This window comes from Electrophorus electricus, chromosome 1 (assembly GCF_013358815.1).
Source record: "Electrophorus electricus isolate fEleEle1 chromosome 1, fEleEle1.pri, whole genome shotgun sequence".
Lineage (NCBI taxonomy): Eukaryota > Metazoa > Chordata > Actinopteri > Gymnotiformes > Gymnotidae > Electrophorus > Electrophorus electricus.
In genome coordinates, this window is record NC_049535.1 from 5,444,025 (window position 1) to 5,464,292 (window position 20,268).

Consider the following 20,268-nt stretch of genomic DNA (forward strand, 5'->3'; position numbering starts at 1 on the left):
AAACCATGAACTGTTTTCTTTTTTTTTCTTTTCTAATTTCTTTTTCTGACAATTAAGATTTTTAAGAGTAAACTGCCTTTTAGAACCTTTTGGGGCAAATCACTTACCAAACGCCCAGTGCAAGATTCCCATGCTGTTATTCGTGCCAGTAGCCTAGTATTGGCCTAGGAGAATTTGTTCGTGCATTTCCTGGGTCAGGTAAAAAATATTCAAGACGAGAGTCAATACTAGCCGTAACCGCGAAATCGGCACTTCCAAACATGGTTTTAACTATATAGCATGTAGGCTGCAGTAGTAGGCTGCTGTGTAGTACAGGATAACTGGCTAACCAGACTGAAACACGTTCGTCAAAAGACACAATAAGCCCTTCACTTAACCCGCATGACCTATGCTAAAGTGAGAGGCTGGACCCTTAAACGGAGCACTTGATCATCAAAAAAAAAGTAGTAAGGGGTCAAGAACCTCTGCCACGTGGCTATCGGGCTGTCCAGTCAGCCTTGCTGTCGTTCATTTTTAGTCCTAAAACATTTTTATTCAGCCAAATAAATATAACCAAAGAAAAAGCTGCATGGTGTGTGTGTGTGTGTGTGTGTGTGTGTGTGTGTGTGTGTGTGTGTGTGTGAGAGAGAGAGAGAGAGAGAGAGAGAGAGAGAGAGAGAGAGCGAGAGAGAGAGAGAGAGAATTGCTTATTACAATTCTTTAAACCATACATTTATACTGGATACTTTAAGCTACATGTCATGCACTCTCAATAGACTGAATAAAGATAAATGTCTAGGCTTCCATTTATCAAACGTATGCCACCAAACGGCATCTCTGTGCCTACTACTAAACTGTAGGGTGGCCCAAATTAATTTCAGCGAATGCATGACAATCCTTAGCTATCACTGAATACTATAAGCACTGCTTCTATACTGAATTTATTCAAAATTAAAATGAAGCTCGGTGATATTGGTGTTCCACAGAACATTTAGTAAATCCATATTTGCCTTTATTTAAAAGAAAGACGATACCCTCCTACACGAGTTTGTTAGAAGTTTAACATTTCGAATTAGGCCTGCATAAAGCGTAGACATCTGTAAGATCTTTCAGTTACGTGCAGTTCTCTGTAAACCTACAATCTACGCATAAATAAAATAATGTGATTTTGTACATTATGCGATTATGGGTATTAACAGTAGACTATTCATATTTGCAGTAAATATAGGCCTATTAGTATTGTTAATAATAGACAGTTAAAATCTATGGGGTCAGTGATTTGACCACAAGAAAGAAACGAAATCAAAAGACAGATGAAGTTTCACGCCTGACTACATCATCTTATTGCTGAAGGAGAGTCTTGCTTTTTCGAATTATACTTCTTATATTTATATATATATATATATATATATATATATATATATATATATATATATATATATATATATATATATATATATATATATATGAGAGACATACTTCTTTATACATATGGCATAACGTACTTGACTATAAAAAAGAGATCATATCTTACTTAGGCTAGAGCTTGTTCGGTAATGGCTGGTATACGGTCAAATATAGATTTTCCCCTTAAGACAACAGGTGGAATGAAAAACAACTATTTATGAAATATAGTATTTGTAAACGTACAATTTACACTGCATATTTTCCCATGGATTTGTCTTAATCAACAACACCAAACACCATAAAGGTTCATAAAGATAGGATACAACAACTAGCCAATCGAGTTTTGGTTTATTGCATACACCGGGGCTACATCATTTCTTAGTGCACGCGAACAGACAGTCGCTACCAGACGCGGAGAGAGAGAGAGAGAGAGAGAGAGAGAGAGAGAGAGAGAGAGAGAGAGAGAGAGAGAACGCTCCATCCTCTCGTCGCATCTGCATCTCTGTGATTGGTCGTTCGCTAGCCTGCTGCTTCGGTGACGTCACTGCAGGAGAGGACTGACTGAAGACGAGGCATTTAGACTGAAACTAGAGACTTCGAAGCTAGTGAGAGCATCGCATGCGCGGAGGACCACAATGGATGCGTGCTCTAGCCCTGCAGAGGACGGATTGCAGCGTGAATGATAGATTAGCCTATACTTAAGTTAGGTTAGATAAAGTAAACTGCATTATAACCCTGGCCGAATGCTGTAGCCAGATTTCAAGGGAAGAATTCCCCATCTTGGAAATAAACTGCCAGTTTCACTGGATCTTTTAAGAGGCGGCATTCGAGGCATGAATAGCTACGGACTTTGAGAGGAAAATGCCCGCTGGCCGGTTGTATTGACGATGACTATTTATTTATTTATTTATTGGCAGAGAATATTTGTGCGTACGCTGTTATTACAGTTGAGCAGCATAATCTTCATCACCAGACACACCGGAACATCTAAATGTGCCCGTTACACGAGCGCTTTAACACTGCATTCTGAGCATCTCAGAGAGGAATACGCACGTCATGATGAAAAGTAAGTTTTTTTAATTTTTCCCCCCTTATTTTTATGAAATTTAGATCTACTTGCTCTGTGGATAGTAATCACTTGCTAATTTTGAGGTAGCCTACGTATGGTCACTAAACTGTCTGTCACTCGAAGTTATGCATGTTAGACATTTGCTTTTGGTGAACCGTAATGTAACAGACAAGGCCACACTAAATGGTAACGATGCTTTCCCTTGCGCTTTCTCTTATTCCACATTATATGGTAATAGATGCGATGGAAGAGTGACAATCACTCGGTGATAAAGAACGTACGGGTGGTTAACTTGGAAAAACAAATGTAGTCATCTGTATACATTCAAATAATATCAGTTGTTGTTACATTGAAACAAAGATGTGATACAGTGTAATCAAAGCCAACAGGCTACCATAAATCTGTGCGACCAGATCACGAGGATGCGGAAACCTGCTCAGAAGTTCAATGCACGACCTGTACAGGCCTTCACAGAATTCATTACAGATATGTTGTTCAATAATAAGTGACATAATCCTGAATTTAAATAAAGATGTCCAAAGCCTGGAGATCAGAATATGACAAGATGTGTTATGGGATTTTTATTTTTTGGTTCTTTAGTAGACTACATTTCTATTTCTTTAGGATAAAAAAGACCCAGTCATTGTTGCTTGTCCATAGCTTATTAATTGCTCTAGTGTGCAAATTCGTTATGATCACACATAAATGTATTAACAAGATAATGAACGGTTGAGGCTGTGTTCTCTAATTATTGCAATCTACTCTCCAATGGGCCACAAATAGCCTATGTATTGACTTGCACTATAAAAGTTTCATTATTTAGATGCAGCACAACAGGTAAACAAAGTAGTCACAAATAAATTAAACCATATGACGTCACACGCTCAGCGCGCTCCAAAGAAACGTGGGATGATTAGGGGGTTGGTTCCAACTGCCAATTTACAGGCGCAAGATAAAAAATAGACCCGCCCAGGTTAGTTGTATCAGTGCTTTCTTCTATAGATTTTAAAACTCGTTACCCTTAAAACTAATATTGATCGGCTGTAGATAGTAAAACCTATTTAAGTCTGTAACAAGACCCGTGATGTTGGGTAAAACAAGCTATTTAAAATGTTAGAATTTATAGAAAAATCATATGATGATTAGCCAGTCATCTTAGCTGGTTACAAACTTCTTTTTCTTTTCTTTTTGTTTCTTTTTTTTACATTTTTTTATTATTATTATTATTTTTTTTTTACAGTGAATAGGGTCCCTTGTGGTATGGGCTGTAACCGCCTAATTATTACTTTAACTGATAGGAAGACTGATTAGCCATGTGGAAATAACTCAGTTCAGGCAAATCTGTTGTAAAAGCATTTCGGTTGAAAGGACAGAGTTCTACTGTTAGCCTTGAGAAGACTTCTGTTTCGTCCGTTCGACTGGATGTTTTCTTTGTTTATCGTGAACTTATTCATTTCAGTTTATGGAAGCAAATAGTGACGGAAGCACGATGAATAGATTGCCAAAGGTTGCCTAGAGGCACAGCGCCTGGAGCCTAACATCACTGATGAAATGGCCTATATTAGTAATAATATCGTTGTGGTTGTTATTAGACGGCTGGGGCAATTCATGTCTAAATGGGCAAAATGAATGACAACTCCGGGGTTCAAAGCAGGTCTTAACCGAAGACGACACTGAAGGGGCATTTTTCATTCGCCTTCAAAGCGAATACTGCAGTTCCAGGCTTGGGCATGTGGGTTGATGTAGGCGCGCGCGTGATGTTGAATAAAATGGGAGTAATATGCGCGTACATGTGCACATGAGCAATGGGGGATTTTCTTAGCGCGTGCATAGCTAAACAGAGGGGTTTAGAGTGCATTAAAACAAACTGCCTAATTTTGGTGCTTTCCTTACATTTTAACATTTTCTTTGTTTATCAGGTCTACTTTATGAGATGTTCCTCGTTTCATATCATGAGAAAGGGGTCGGTTGCTATCTTTGGTTATCTAGCTGTATGAGTGTTTGTCTGCCGTCATAAAGCTAGATAACCGAAAGTAGAAATGGTCTCCTATACTGCGCTAGTTATATGCAAACATATCCAAAGAGCACCTGCTCGGGGATCTACCTTCAGGTAAGCAACGTTGTGTATCCACGTTTTAGTCGTTTTACAGTCATAAAGCTTAATTTGTTTCATGAGACCTTTTAATTGTATGCTATCAGCAATAACCTACACAATTAAAATACGATTTATCCTGTTCTTGGCGTTTCATATGTGCTTGTTAAAACCTACTCTATAGATCTTTAAGCTATGGGTATAATAATGTCTATAATTATAATTTAGTATACACCGAATACCTACGACTAACTTTAACGTATTATCAATTTTACACCTTCGACCTAAAATATATTTTTTGTTTCATAGTTTTGTAATGTTAGTTTTTATTTCATAGTTACCTATGATACACAGACACCTTAAGTTCGTTAAACTCTTCAGTTGGCAGTTGTCTTTTTTCCCTTTTCTTGTGCGTTTTTAGATGGGTGGATTATATAACCATTATTTTTGAAATACTATAAAGGCAACTAACAGAAAAAAAAAGTTTCGTTCTTTTGTGCGTTGACATTATCTTATTTGTTAGTAAATGTGTTCTAATTTCTCAGAAATTACATTTATAATCGCAAATAGATTTAAACTTTTTGCGTGCACACACACACACACACACACACACACACACCACTGTGAGCGTGTATGTGTCTGTGTGTGTATGTGTTTGAGAGAGAGAGAGAGAGAGAGAGAGAGAGAGAGAGAGAGAGAGAGAGAGAGAGAGAAAGAAAATCAACAGAAAGAAAATCAAACAGAAAGCTTATCAGAAAGTCGTCGTAGCATAAAGCGCATCGTCAACTCACATCTTAACACAACACTCCAGTGCTGTGAGGAACCAGCGCTTTACCTGCATTATCAACAGGTGACAAAAACGGACGATTTAGGAATAAAGAGATATAAAATTATTCAAAAGCATTCTCACTTATAGTGATTTACTTTACTTAAGTTCATAGCCTAATTGAATATTCCGTGCAACAAATCAATCGTCTTGCCTACCTTATCTCAACTTCTCCTTCCTAATTGCCTCTATATAGAATTCAAAAGGCCACTGCCGCTGTTGTACTTCGAGTAGGCTACCAAATTCGTCGACCACGTTCTTTCGGCTAACAGTGTATATTACAGCGCATCACTCGCAGCAGTGAGGCCTACGGTGACGCTCAATAGGCGTGTAGTGGTTCTCAAAGGCTCGAGCAGGGTCCTAACTAATTGGTTGGATTCGGAAGGACTTGTGAAAGGCCTGCACGAGGTTTTCCCACGATGAGACGGATTTGTGCCCGAAGTGGCCAGTGTGGATTTTTCACAACTAAAGACAAAGTTGGCTTTTGGACTGGCTTTTGCGCGCGCAAAATATCTCTCTCTCTCTCTCTCTCTCTCTCTCTCTCTCTCTCTCTCTCTCTCTCTCTCTCTCTCTCTCTCTCTCTCTCTCTCTCTCTCTCTCTCTGTCTCTCTCTCTCTCTCTCTCTCTCTCTCACACACACACACACACACACACACACACACACACACCTCGGTGAGCGAGAGTAGCCTATATACACAGTAACCTATATAACCATTCTATTTATGGAGAAACGGTAGCGCACACACGAGAACTGTTGGAAGCATTTAATTTTACAGATTACCTTATTTAATTACATTTATTCATATGATTATAGTAATATTTATCACTACATTTGGTTGAACGCTGCTGCTGTCTCATTCTTGCAGCGACTATCACATTGGAATAATGTTTCTCTGTAAAATGTTTAATGATGTCTTTCGAACACAATAGCGAAGCAAACACATAGGCTTACTGGCCGAGGCCTGCCGTCGCTGTGTGTCAATTACACGGTGTCATTAGTGGTTAGTCATAGTTAGCGGCTCAACCAGAAAGTTAGCATTATACCATCAGGACTTATTAGACGTAAAATAATAGTCTTTGGCGACAGCGAAGTAATAAAATCGTTACAGGAGATTTATATATATATATATATATATATATATATATATATATATATATATATATATATATATATATATATATATATATACACACACACATATATATATATATATATATATATATATATATATATATATATATATATATATATATATATGCGTTGTAGGACATTTTCAAACCTGACATTATGAAATCAGCAAACAAGATCTTAAACTTGCCCTCACTTTTTTTTTCTAATTTTATTTTCAAACATTATGTGTTTAGAATGTCCCGAATGTTATGTAATGTTCGTTGTGTTCTTATTGCCACCCGGCCTATAGCTCCATTCTGACTGTGGTGTCTTTGTGTGAGACTGGAGGACCACACACTGAAGCAATACCATCTGGTAAGCACAATCAAAATGTATCATAACTGAGGCAAGTAGCTGTTGTGTGGAAAATTAGCAGTGCAGCTACTGAAACACAAAAATACTGCCTCTGAAATATTTCAGGTGGTCTACACTACAGTACTGATACGGGAAATTTTTTTTGAGCACTCCTGACAGCATTCAAATGCCCAGTGTCTCCTACCAGTGAGCAGCTGAGAATACCAAAGCAGCAAATCGCTTCTGATATTGATCGCCTGACCCAGATGCAATTGCATCTGTCTCTTGATCAGGCGGGTTCATGGGTGGGTTCGAGGGCCATCCCGTATCCCGCTTGGCACTCAGCTGTGCCAGGCAGGGAGGAACATGGAAGAAATCATCAACTTCAGCACCTGGTCCCAGTCTCCTCAACCTCTGTCATTCACTGTTTCCTGAGCACGCCATGTCCCATTTCATGTCATTTTGTCATATGTGACATGCACCTATCCACACATTGTCTTCCCATGATGACAATCACTCTCCTGACATGTCACCATAAGTGGTTGTGCCAAATTTCCAGATTTTCCCAAAAATAAAAAATCAGGTTCCCATCTTGCCTTAGCGCGTCTTGACTCATTCGCTCCAGTGTAGAGGTCACAGCCGAAAGAGACCATCTGTTCTAGTTCCATGCCAGTGATTATTGCACAAAACATTATGTAATATGGAAGTTTGTAGTTTTATGTAAAATACATGAGGTTAGTTATTATCATCTATCTAGAGCCTGGCACATTTTTAGATGATGTAGAACTGAAGCCAATGCACAAAACTCAGTGATGCCATGTTAAAGTCACAAAATATATTTTGTATGAATCGTAGATAAGATCAAAGAGAGTGAGACTGAATTCAAAAGGCCTTTTGGCATGCTTCAGAATGCATAGTTAGAATGACTCTAGGACATTAGGCCCAAGAGCTTCAATACGATAAATGATCAGAGAGAGGAAATTATATGTCCGTCTCCGTAATGATAAAAATGTATGGGTCACTATCATATTACATATTACTGTTATGCAAAATTAATGCGAGCAAAGAAATTTTGTCATCATTCATTAACAATGATCTTTTCCAGCTAAACTGGTTACCCAGCTAAATTGAATAAGGGTTATAGGATGAAATTATGGGGTAAGGGGGGAAGGGGCAATTGATCGTGAAGCTGATTTAGTACACGTGTGCTGCAACTGCCATGTAAACCATGCAAATATATACAAGAAGTAAGAAAAAAATCTGGCTTTGCCAAATCCATATCATTACATTTAGGATTAGAGCAACACAATCTACTTATCAGACCAGTAGATATTACACTAGGACGATTTGGTGAAACCAAGCACGTGAAGTTTTTTTTTTTTTTTATGGTGAAGCTGCTTTGCACTGAATACAAAGGAATTACAGTTATTTTTTTCCTTGATTTTTTTTCTTTGTCTCTAAAGACAGATTATACAGTAGTTGCCATGACATCTACTTTGGCAGTGATAAAAGGGGGCTTCTTTTTAAAATTGGGCTTTACTTTCTTGTTTCCCCCATAGCGGCTGCCAGGCCATTCACACTGCCTTGATGGAGCACAACAGAGAAAAAAAAATGGCACAACCACCCAAATGAAAGAATAGAAAATAATGGTCAACTCTTGTCCTCCTTCCACCAGCCTCCTCCCACCATCAGCGGAAACGTTTGGTGCCACGCATGCCCCCAGAGAGGGGGGCTGGGGAGAGAAGGGAAAAAAAAAACTGACGAGCTAGAGGCAGCTTGTGTGCCAGTGGGGACAAAGAGGCTGCCAGTTGCCACGGTTGCTCCCCCACACCCCCCAGATGCTGGAAGATTGGAGCCCTGAACGAGGGGGCTGTGAGGATGGGAAGCCATCTTGATGGAGAAGCTGCCTGCTTGTTTCCTAAAATGGCTGTGTTGGCATGAGGTAGGTTTGCATCATTGCCTCTATTAGGCTGAGCATTGGCCATTATTCATAGTTCAGGGCAAAGCTCTGAGCTCACTTTTATCTCTCCATTGGCTGTGCCCATCGTGCCAATTACCCTGACAGGTCATTCCAAATGCAAATGCGGTGGGGTTGGGGTGGGGGGAGCAATTATATGGAGGGGAGCTTGATGCATATTCCTTTCGACACGGTCAGAACGTGCTGGTGGGCTACATTGCATTATTTTTTCTTGCCTTTGGTGCACCTTGAGCAATGACCATGTTGGTTGTTACCATGTATTCATTGGATATAAGAGTTGCCTCTGACAGGTCTTCACCAGAGCAGTTTTCTTCAACCCATTATTGTAGTCTGAACATGTACTATTCACACACAAAGAGCAATCTATACTCACACATGCCACACATATGCACATACTAGCGTATATATCCCAACACCACAACACACAAACACATTGTCTGTCTAATTTTCAACAAACTATGAAATTATGCTTACAGTTATTTTTAATGCAAGGATCGTGTGATGGTTATGGTTATGTGATGGATACATGAAGTAATTTTAACTCTATGAGTTTCATAATTAAGTATATTTATCTACAATCAACCTAGGTTAGTTTACCAAAACCATAAAGGAAAAAAGCAAAATGTGTATAAGACAAATGTCATATCAGAAAAAAAGGTCACTTCTTTTAAATACGAAGAAAAAGCTTTCTTTATCCATTTTGATGACAATTAAAGCTACTCTTAAAAAATCATAATAGATAATTACGTTGCTTTCATCATTCAGTTAAGTCATTGATATGCCCTGGTATCTTCCTGACCTGTGAACCAGAGTGAACCCCTGGTGAAGTGCTCTTGGCCCCATTATTGAAGAGCCTTAGTTTTTACTCTTTATTAATGGAGTACAAAACGAGGAGGTGCACATTCTGACCACATTCATAAATATAGTGCAATGGTTTCAAGGCCGCTGTTAGAGCATTCAAATGCTACTGTCTTTTAACACTAGCAGACATGGAACATCCACGGCCAGACTGTGAATACAGTGTAATTGGCCTCACTCAAAGATTTTTTTTTTTTTCCTGCATGCAGTTTAAAAGGAGGATGTATGGCTAAGAGCTTGATTGGGGTTCCATTCACCAGGTGATGGGAAAAGAGAGAGGGTTTCAGATAGGCCTCCAAACTGCACAGAGCAGCATGTATTGTCTTGAAAATGGGATGGCATATCATAATATGTGGCATTAAAGGGTCACTACCGTCCTCACTTCGATTGCTGGTGGAATGCAAACATTACCATTTGTCTGTTTTAATACTTTAAATGCTGGCGTGGGAGGGGTCAACATAAGAATGTTTATTTCCTGATGATAAATCGGTCTGAGATTTTAAGCAAAATTAACATGACGAATGAGGATTTAAATATGCAGGATCAATGCAATGTCGAATGAACAAACGAATGCGTCATGTAGCTATTAATTATTAAAGACATTAAAATATTCTGTATCTGAATAGAAATAAACATTTGCATACTTACTGAACGCTGGACCTTGTCTGTCTAATATGGTCTCGTTATTCCCCAAAAAACACCGCAATCAACGATTACCTTACCATACGGCTAATCTTTAAACAGCTGATTCAAATGAGTATGCATATGAAAGTCACTATATATATATATATATATATATATATATATATATATATATATATATATATATATATATATATATATATATAATCAATTTCACAAACGGTTTGCCAATATCGAATCTATTAGAGAACATGAATTAACGTAGAATCACTGCTGTTCGCTTCGTGTAGCAGGGTTTAAAAAGAAAGAAACAATGATACAACCGCTGCGTGTTAATGAAAAAGACTAGATCCGCATATTAACATAATTGCATAGGAACGAACAGAGAGGACCGAGCCCCCAATTAAAGGCGCAGCATCATTTTAGTTCAGACCGAGGCGTCACGCCGCGCCGTTTTGTCTGTCAACTTTAAACGAGCATTTCGCACGTTTGCGTTGAGGGTCTTTAAAATTATGCGTTATGGGTATACATGTACGGATAAATAAGAACAAAATGAGCCGCCTTTGTAACAGTAATGTCACAGACGTCGAGGAGCACACAGATTTAGCAAGCAGGTTGGGAAGCGTAAGTGCACCCGGTGGTAGACTGTGTGAATAGGCTACAGTGTGTCCATAATAGGTGTAAATGCACAAGAGACTGTTAGAATGCCCAATCGAATGCATTATACACCAGCATAGCACAACATGTTCTAAAAAAGTCATACGTGTAAATAAGAGATGGTTATGCAGTTCAGAACCTCCCCTAGGCCTACACAAGAGGATCAAGATTCAGCAGTGAACCTATTCAACACAAACCTCAGACTCAAAATAGCATCATTGTGTTTTGGCAACATTAAAATATTTGCATGTAACTACAAACACAAACGCAGAATAAATGGAATGTTTTAGAATCTTCCTCTGTACCTCTGTGGGATTTGAATTGTGGTTCTGCAGGCCTGTACTTGACACAACACTGCACATTTGTTTTCAGCTTTGTCTGCGGACAAAACACCTTGCAGAAACGAGGGATCTGTGCCTTTAATAGCTGTTTTCTAATTAGGGAGTGTGTCTCCCTAGGAGGGGGAGGGGTCTGCTCTTCACTTTGCATCTCTTATTAGAGCTTCATGTAAGACCTTTAGAGCCTGTGTAAGACGGGTTTATAGAACTGTGCAGTAGCTCACACAAAGATAAGGTATGCCTGCACAGTATCTGAATGTGATAGCAGTAAAAAAAATGTACTTTACTTGTGAATTTATTCTGCAAACGATATTTTGCATATTGAAGAATGAGTAGGGGAGCGAGAGAGAGTGGGAGAGAGTGAGAGTGAGAGTGAGAGAGAGAGAGAGAGAGAGAGAGAGAGAGAGAGAGAGAGAGAGAGAATAAGGACACTGGCAGGGGGAGTGGATGTTTGTCAGAGCATAATGTGACTGCTGTGGAGCACAGGCAAAAAGTGTTAATTATGCCACTTGGCACAGTGCCAATCCTATACCAGATTTTTCCAGTTTTCTATATGCAAATCACAATTCAAAATGAGCATTGTTACTGTGGTTTAATGCTAACTGCTATAGTTTTCACCAATGTAAAATATATCTGTATCCTGTGGGTAATGTGTGTGTATCTGTGTGTGTGTGTGTGTGTGTGTGTGTGTGTGTGTGTGTGTGTGTGTGTGTGTGTGTGTGTTTTGTTTTTGTTTTTTTTTTTCCGAAAGAATACATATCTCATAATGGCATGGAATCAAGAAAATAATCTACAGAAGCTGTGCCTTTTTTAGAGCCTTTTTCAAGATTTTTCACTATTTCACATACAAAGGCAGTGGTTTTTGTTTCTTTCTGTGTGAACTGAGCATTCATATTGTTGTTCTGACTACAACAGTGTTCTGAATGTTGCTGGGCTGTAGGTGACTACTTAAAGAGCCACCTGGACTGCGTCTTGTCTTTTTAACTGTGCAGAGCCTTTGTTTTCATTTAGGTGTATTCAAAGTGTTCATTAAGTGAACTGAATCAGCTCACTAGTGTTCTATGTTTTAAAAATATGCACATATAAAACTGAGTAATGAATTATTTTGGACTGACTTGTGATCTCTGAAGATCTTAGAGACATAGTAGAGGTCAATGCTACAGGGGTTCTTCCCGAGAATAGTTTTATGCAGTAAACAGTGGTAGGGGTGGACTTGTAGGTATAGATGTAATTTCCATTTTGTGAATTAAGTAAACAGAGCTTTAAAATAACTCATATGGGGATTGATTATCTTATAAGAGTATCTTATATGTGTAATGTTGTGTGTGTGGGGGGGGTGTCAAGAGAGTCAATGATTCCAGGTCTCAACTTAAATGTCACGACAAACACACTCTCCTGGTCACACGGTGCCCTCCAGCTGCCCTCGTACTGCGGTATAAGGTTGGCTGAAGCGCACAGGAGAGACGTGCAGTACTGGGCAGTGTGTTGGTAAACTGTTGGGACGATGCTGCATTATTATTCTGATCTTTCTCTCTCCACTACAATGGCAGTATTGTTGGGGTGGGGGGTCGGGGGGGGGCTCTCGACGTGGCTCCACAGTACCCCCTTTTCCCACCATTGTCAGCATAGACAGGGTGTGAGAGACAGAGGAGGCACAAGACTGGGAAAGATGCTCAGACTCAGACAGAGCCAGATGCCTAAATTAGCACCCGAACCCTGAGAGACTATCCCTGAGGAAAAAAAATGAGGGAGCCCTTTTCTCCCCTCTGTGTGTGTGTGTGTGTCTGTGTATGTGTGTGTGTCTGTGTGTGTGTGTGTGTGTGTGTGTGTGTGTGTGTGTGTGTAGAAGTGCACTGGTGCCCACACTGGCGCATGTGTGTTTGTCTGTGTTGATGTGGAGAAGCAGCAGGGATTTCGCAACCATCTGCACGTTGGCGTGCATGTGCACCGTAATGTAGGGCGATGTCTTTACACTGCGTGGATGCAATGGTGAAGAATTTGCTCTGCTGTGTGGAAGGCTTACAGTTCTTGCAGGGCATACCGTCACGTTGTGTGCATGCTCTTGTATGTATGTCTCGGCGGCGGTCCAGAGACTTCCCACGTTCACTCATTTCTATTCCACAGTGTGTGTAATGTGATGTAAACAGCAGCTGGCATTAACTGGCATGCAAGAAATTAGATAGGGAATAGCAATACTTTATTCAGTGCACATGCCATGACTAACAGAAATTGCAATAAATCGTGCTTCCGAATGTGAGATCCAGCAAAAGATTAACAGTCCAGTCCTGAACAGACAGTTTGTCACTCTTCCCCCTTCTGCGAGGGCACAGCAGTTGGGCGAGCAATTAATTAAAGCTCCATTACAATATATTACTCAGTAAAATGGAGGCGGTGATACCCGGAACCACAGAGAAAGAGAGTGAAAGTTTACACCAGGAGCTGGGACAGTATTTCACTAGGAAACAATGAAAAACTGAGGGCAGAAACAGGGGGTGGGGTGGGGGGAAGGTGCCCGCAGACAGGAAAATCTCAGTGGAGGGAGAGCGACACACTGACAGAGATACTGCAAGACAGAAACCCAAACCGCGTTAGCACCTGTGCCTTCATGCTCACTCCCCTTGAAAGCACAGGATTATGTGGTGAACGAGGCCCGGTGTGGTCGGATGAACGCGCTGACTCCAGCCGCGTGGTGCCTAGGGCTAGCATGCGGGTGGTGAGAGCAGCCGTGGTGGAGACCCACGAGTGTGCACCGAGGGGTTATGGGTGCTGTGTTCCGCTGTGTGTGGAGGGGGGAGGGGTCTTACTGTCTGGCCCTGCCTTTGGCCCCATGTGGCAGATGCTGCAGCTGGCATGCTAATAGCAGAGACTTATGGGAGTTGACTATGTGGGAATATTTGTCTGGCATACGTACTGTGTTTCTAGACACCAACCCCCTGCGTCCTGCCCCCACTTCACGTCATCCTTCATGTCCTCTATCAAAAAGCATCACAGTTCTTGTTCACTCAGAATATGCCGTATTTAGAACATTTAGGTTATCATATAGTTTATCTGTACCTTAGAATATACTTTACCTTTCTTAATTAAAATATATTTAAATGAAGAATTCTAATATCTAGTACATGGTTACTGTAAATGGGCAAATCTGCTTTCATTTCTGCTTTGATTCATGTTGAAAATGACAAGATGGAAATGACAAGCTGACACTAACCAAACTAAGCCAAAGTAAGTGTTATTGTGTTACTGGGTACCTCAATATGGCTGCTGTATTTCTGTGTCTTCATTTATGCTTGATATGACATATGATTTAAGATTTAATAAGTCGTCACTTTTTGAATATGCACTCTAGATACACATCACAGAATATTGTTGTGGTAAAAATACCACAGACAATATTAGAATCTCTCCTCATGACTCGTGGCTGTGACAGTGATATGTCCACGTGCTCTTGTTGAGCCATTTCTGAGAATCATTTATGAGCACTGTGAGTTTTATTGTTGAGGTCCATTTTTCTCCCATGTGGCTTACCTTGGCTGCGGATTCACTGTCTTAATCTCAGGATAAACACGATTATCCCGAGAAGGGTTGTTCTCAGCTGTGTATCGACTACAGGGGAGCTTTGATATGGCTTTGCCCCCTTTCTTTGACCCACTCCCTGTCCGATTGGCCATCAAAAGCCTGGGGGATTCCTGAACATGACTTGGGCTTAGGGAATAACAGGCAGCAAAAAGAACCTCACTAGACAGAGAGGCTGCGTGGGAGCTCTCTCCTGGTTCTTGGTTATCCCTGGTCACCGCACACACTCTGTTCTGTGTGGCGGACACCAGCCATGGCAGCTACATATTAGTGTATTTTGAATTTAGCATGACTGTGCTGTAAGGTTCCATCAGGAACATTACTGTAGGAACAGAACTGGTTAAAAGAACTGAAATGCCTGTTGACTTTCTATGTTACTGGAGGCTGACTGTAGTTATACATGCTACATACTATGTAGTGTATTTAGAAATTAGGCGGATTGTTCTATAAAAATGTTAAAGGTGTAAATGTCCATTGTAATCAGGTCCATTCAATTATAAAATCATTAATCAGATCTTTCACTTTAAATTCTCCCCACCAATACAGATATATAACGAGGTTGACATTTTGAAGCAAAAAATTTTATAATATAACCTAAATCTTTTCCCTGCCATCCTGTCATTTTAAAAAGTCTTTGTTCTCTTTAATATACATTTCTTTTCTCTCTGTCTTCATATTAATTAGCCCCATTAGGTGGACTTTTGATCAGTCTGACTAGAGGCTGATTGAGATGTTCTGGAATGTTACAAAGTGATAAAGCCATATAAATTAGAGTTGACCTTTAACTCCTGCTCAAATTTTTAAAACAAGAACTAAATTGCACATCAGTCACTGCATTATCTGAGGGAGACAACGATTTCAAAAAGAATTATCAAGAAATGTAACAATAAATGCAGTGACAAATATCAAACTAAAGACCATGTCTCTGTTATCAGAAAATAAGAACAGGTTATTTTCCTGTAACCATCACTACCAGAAATTTATTACAGGAACACAACCTGCTACTTTAGAAACCAGTTCTCATTATATTTACAAAGAAGCCTTAAATTATATGCAAATAAATACAATTGTTTCAACACTGTGTAGAGATCCTTGAGAGTCCGCGTCAGAGTCAAGTTCAAGTTCACTGCCTTGCAGGGAAGTCTAGTCACAGCAAGCCAGACTGGTACTTCATCCAACTGCACGAACTTGTCCTCCCCCCATATCTCCCCCTCCCACCTCCATCCACGTCGTCTTGGTGGCTGTCTGGGGGGCTCTCAACTCTGTGCAGTTGCTAAGGGAGAGGGGCCTGGTCTACCCAGCAATGCACTGGTGAAAAGGACGGCCTGTCAAAGTGTGTGAGGGAAGTCAGGCTGGTAACCCCATCACCCACCTCTACACACGCACACACACACACACAGACACACACACACACACACACACACACACACGCACTACCCCTAGCAGCTGGGCAAAACCACACAGAATGTGTGTGTGTGTGTGTGTGTGTGTGTGTGTGTGTGTGTGTGTGTGTATTTCAGAGCCTGGGAATGTCAGTTGCAACGAGCACTTTATATTCATCAGGCCCTCCCTTCCTCTCTCTGTCTCTCAGTGACTTTGGTAAACAGCCCCCCCCCCACCCCCCAGCATTAAGTGTCTAGTCTACCTCCATCCACTCAGTCCCCTCCACACACACACACCAACTCCCCCTCCTGCAAGTTCACTTTTATAATATGCCTGATTGGCTCTTAGAAACACAGTGGAGCTCAGAGACTATTAGATACCCCATGCCTGTCAGAGATTCCTGCATTTTCTGTCTTTCCTCTGTTTGCCAGTGGCCAGTCTGTGTGTTTTGGGAGGATGCTTAGCTTTTTCTAAATGTTTATATTAATGAGATCCACGCCATTGATGTTACATGAGTTTGACTGGAGGCTGATGGAGAGGTCGTCGTTTGATGTGGTGACAAAGCTATAGAAATTAGTATTGACCTCAGGCTCCTCCTCAGATTCCAAAAGCAGGGACTAAACTGAACACAAATTACTGCATTATTTGAGAATAAAAGACTATGATCTCAAAAAAGATGTACATAGGTATATTTTGTGAAAGTACTTTCTTTTTCTTAATGCAAATAATTTTTGCTGTTAGTGTGTAATGAACATAGCAGACTAATTGAGCATTTTGCATGTCCACAGGGCATGGAGATGTGGTGAACTGCTCCTGCTCTCTGATTGGCTTTTGTGTATTTACAGTGAGGGTGTTATTTGTTGATAGTGTAACAGATTAGCACTTAGCACCCAAGGCTAGCCAGGTGTATGTGTGCATGCTCAGCAGCTGGCAAGAATGTTTTTGAGAAAGAGAATGTTGTGGTGTTGTCCACCCACAACAGTGTGTGTGTGTGTTTTCTTGAGGTCTCATTCAAGTTGGAGGACGAGTACTGAGAATAAAAGGCCAATGATTTGCATAAGCTGCATGCTGTCTGAGGGCTTGGGGGTGGGAGCTGGGGAGGGGAAAAAAACGATATGAGGGAACATAAAAAAAGAAAAAGAAAACCCCACATTGTGGAGGCAGAGAAAGAGAAAGGGTGCTTCAATGAAGGGAGAGGGTGAAAATTAACAGAAAAAGTCTCCTGGAGGGATTAAATTGTCCAGAAGCCCCTCTACATATAATTTGGAAAAATTGGTAATGGCACCACTACACAGTACTCGTGCACAAATTGTAAGAATGATGAGGTGTGGCAGGGATTTTTATGACTTTGTGAAGCAAACAGGAAGGAACTGTAAATAAATAAATTGTTCTTCTCATGCAGTATGAGTTCTGCCATTTTGGCAGATGGGACATGTATTGACCATACTAAACAATATTAAAACTATATCGAAAAATTCTTAAAAGTATCATCTCATGTAGGAATGGTGCAAGAGGGTACAATGTGAGAAGTTTGCAGTTTATTTACAATGTAGCTTTATTTATCTGAATGTTATATAATATTCACAATCTTTTTTTCAAAGAAGACTAGATGAGATGCATGAACTATAAACGCAAATTCACACCTGAAAATAGATTATTCAAACTGAGCTGAAACATGTACATATTTTTCAATCTTGCTCTCCCAACAAACTCCAAACTTTCATTTTTGAGTAAAGTATGCATTGACATTCTATTTCTTGCTGTGTCATATTCCCCAATTTACCACTGTCAACACACATTATCAGTATTTTCTTAAAAGAGGAGGAAGCTTTTCGTGCATTACACAAATTCATCAGTCACCACCCACGCATCACGACTCATGAAGTCTGAAGTCTTCTCTGAGAGAGAGTGTATTCATTCTGGGGACAACTGCATGTCATGTCCTGCACATGTTCCTCTTCCGATCAGAGAGCAGCTCTTCCTGTTGCAGCCCGATGCTCTGGGAAACTCACTGCGTCAGTCTAGAACTAGACAGAAAACCGATTGCGGGGTTGTCATTCCATAGCCACAAGTGCTGACGTAACACACTAATCAGGCATTTTCTTTGGTTAAGTTAGAGGTGCTTAGGCTTTTGTTGCAGGGTTAGTTAGACTTTAGTTGTGGGGTTACAGCACAAACATAAAGGGTTTTGTGATGTAGAAATGCAATGTTCAAATGTTTAAAAATGTGAATTTTGTCTTGTGTGCTTTTTAACAAAATACTACTGATTTTGTTCAGAATCTCAAGTGTTGGCTTGTGGTGTTTACAAGGAATTCAAGTTTCTGTGATCCCAATATAGATGGGTAACGGTTGCTATCTGGAGTATAAAACTGTAAAAATGATTGCTCATTCTGTGTCATTCTTTGTTTTGTTTTTTCTAGAACCAGACTCCTGTCAATGATGACACCCAGCTGATTGGAAATCAATGCCATTATATCTGGTTTCAGAATCAATACATCATCGTCCAATGTTTTGAATTAGGAAACAAATGGAAAAGCCATTCCAGTTTCTGATAGCTAATGACAGATCCTCACTAATTAATAGAGGTCATTAAAAACAATTCAAATGCTGGCAAAATATTGTTTAGTTCCATGAACAATCTGTATAAAATAGTATATTTTATACACTCTGTACCTTCTAAACTATAAACTATTTTGTTCTAAGCTGTATATTGTATCCGTAAGGTACAAGGTATTTTATGATCTGTTCAGTCTGCCCAGAATACTAGCAGATAAGAATGTGCCTTAATGTGTGAACTGTTTACAGTGAAAGAGTAGTTTGCATCTATTAATAGACTGTACTGTACAGTATTAATGAATGCACCAGTCATTTATATTCCCCCATTTTAAATGTGCTTTTAATGTCTTTGCGACTAAATGAAATGTATGTCATTCCATGATGAAAATTATATCCATTACAACTTGCCTTTTCACTGAGGAATTTCAGCTCGACAGGAAATGGTGCTTTTTGCTTAATAATCAGGATATTATTCTGACACATGCACTGAAGAAAAAAATGAAAAGCTATAACTTCTCTGGTTCTTCTCCTGTTTAGCAGTGTGATTTGTGCTTGATACTTTATTCAGTGATGTATGAAATGGAGTCAATAAACTTGCTCAATATGAAACTGATATATATGAGCCAAGTGGTTATTTCCATAACCAGCTCAGCTTTTGCAGAACTCAGTGCTATGGTTATAGCTTGACGCATTGGGCATCCTTAGTATATATTTCACAAAGTACATTAAGGCACACAATTTTCTTATTCAGCAACTTGCCTACACCTACTCTAGCATGATTGCATCAAAATTAAATGAACATTTCACCAACTATGGGTAACCCCATGGCAATGGCTATCTCTAAGGGTGCAACAGAGATAGCAGTATGGCTAACAGTGGGAACAGCAGTGAGCAGACAGCTACTAACTCTCATACTAGCACCCTGGATATGCAAGAATGATCTGCTAGTAATGTTCATGTCACATAAAATAGGCTGTTTTTTGTGATGAATGAACAAAAATTTTAAAAAGTGACAGATATTTAATTTGTCCTGAAGAGGTCAATTTAATGTGCTTAGTTTTTTCTTAATTCTCAATCTTTTTGGTTTTTTGAATATATATATATATAATTTTATTTTTATTTTTTTTCTTTAATTATAAATACATTTGTGAATAGAAAATATTGCTACTATACTATTAAAGCTAGGATTCAGTTTCCTGATATAATTTATCATCTTTACAGTAAGTCCATTCTAAATATGCAGATGTTCTAAATTCAATTATTTTATATATTTCAGGTCATTTCATCAAAACATTTGGTCTAGTGGACTATACAATTAACACAAATGGTATAATTTTAAAGCCACTAAAATACTCTGAACACAAACTATACAAGAATCCAACAATTTACATAATTATCAGCATCTCAAACATATATGTACATATTTATACAAATTCATTTGACAG

General features: G+C 39.5%; 1 long non-coding RNA gene across 1 annotated transcript; it reads left to right on the top strand.

Moving 5' to 3' along the window:
* Positions 1–4,394: 4,394 nt before the first annotated feature.
* Positions 4,395–19,438, top strand: LOC113573949. Its single transcript, XR_003410267.2, has 4 exons — positions 4,395–4,565; positions 6,795–6,859; positions 8,514–8,780; positions 18,688–19,438. It is a non-coding gene; the product is annotated as an uncharacterized LOC113573949 (long non-coding RNA).
* The last annotated feature ends 830 nt before the right edge of the window (positions 19,439–20,268 follow it).